The sequence below is a fragment of the Opisthorchis viverrini genome (genome assembly GCF_000715545.1).
Source record: "Opisthorchis viverrini unplaced genomic scaffold opera_v5_50, whole genome shotgun sequence".
NCBI classification, from domain to species: Eukaryota; Metazoa; Platyhelminthes; class Trematoda; order Opisthorchiida; family Opisthorchiidae; genus Opisthorchis; species Opisthorchis viverrini.
The window spans coordinates 1213621-1214950 of record NW_008751706.1 but is presented as its reverse complement, the minus strand read 5'-3'; positions in this window follow the sequence as shown (position 1 = coordinate 1214950).

Sequence of the window (1330 nt, the reverse complement as noted above, 5' to 3'; positions counted from 1 at the left end):
TTGTTTGCACGAATGCGCCTGCGCATAAGTTGCATCTCCAAAGGCCATTTAGATTCTAGAATGTTGAGGAAGTCTGTTCCGGTGGAAAAATACCTGAAAGTTACGTTCATTGTATGTGAGTCAACCTTTTCCACAATTCGCGATTTTTTCATCCGTTAAGGTATTCAAAGTCGGCGGTGTTTATTCACCTGGAGATTTAGTTCACTTAAACAAATCGCCATAGTAAAGGATTTTCAATAATACGGGAGCATGTACCTTACACATAGACTTTCTACACTATGAAGTGGCAAGTCTGAAAATGCCGTAGATTTCGAGAAATCAATCTCATTGTGCGAATAGCCAGCGGCTCTGGCAAGCAAAAGTGCACTAGATTTAGCGTGAACCGCCGGAGGAAGGTCGTTCCATTCACCAACCACCCGAAATTAGAAATAATTGTTGCCTGGTAAAAGTGTGTGCGCTGGGAAATCATAACATATCCCCGCATTGAATTCGTAGGGTCGACGGTGAGAAAGCTGTTGGCCAAGCATAATCAAAACAAGCACTATTTGTGCACTAGGTCTCATGGGGGGCAGCGATGCTCCAGAGAAGTAGCTCAAGTACCCGAGATTCCTCCCACAATCAACCGACTTAAGGACAGTAATCACTTTGTAACTTTTCGTTGGACACGGTAAATGCGGGTTACGTTCTTAGTGGCATATTCAAGAGGGGATCTGAAGTGGGTCTTATAAGGCATCTAGCAGTCCAAGACAGTGACAAGAGAAAAGGTGCATCTGGTCATTTGAAGGTCCTTTGTGCCTGGCGGTATGGCACCCAAAAGTTGGGAATAACCATTATTATTTCGACAAATACACTCACTTGCATATCAATTTGGTTTCACCCGGGACTCATGTGGATCTCTCGTTTATGATGTTCTTCCGCTGAACGTGCTGCACAAAGGCCGCTTCATGTTCCACTTGGTACGTTATTCGAGACATCGCAGTATATTTCCATGAAGGAAACTACCCCCAGGGTTGATGAAATTTCTTCGGCAGCCCGCGACCAGTATCGCTCTTCTTGGGGCCCATCAGGAGGAGCGCTCCCCTAGTTTCCTCAGTCTTATTTTCTCCTCGAATCACAGTTGGACAGACTTGAACAAATGTACTCATTTCCATACTACCCTTTTGTGTTTGTCGAAACTGATTTGCATGGAGTGTATTTATCGAGATCATTCCAATTTGGGTTCAATTCGGATATAAGGTTAACGGAAACTCGTGGACTGCATCTATCTAATGAACCCCAAGAAGGGCAAAACCGGTCGGGCGTTCACGGATTCACGGATTCACGGATTGAT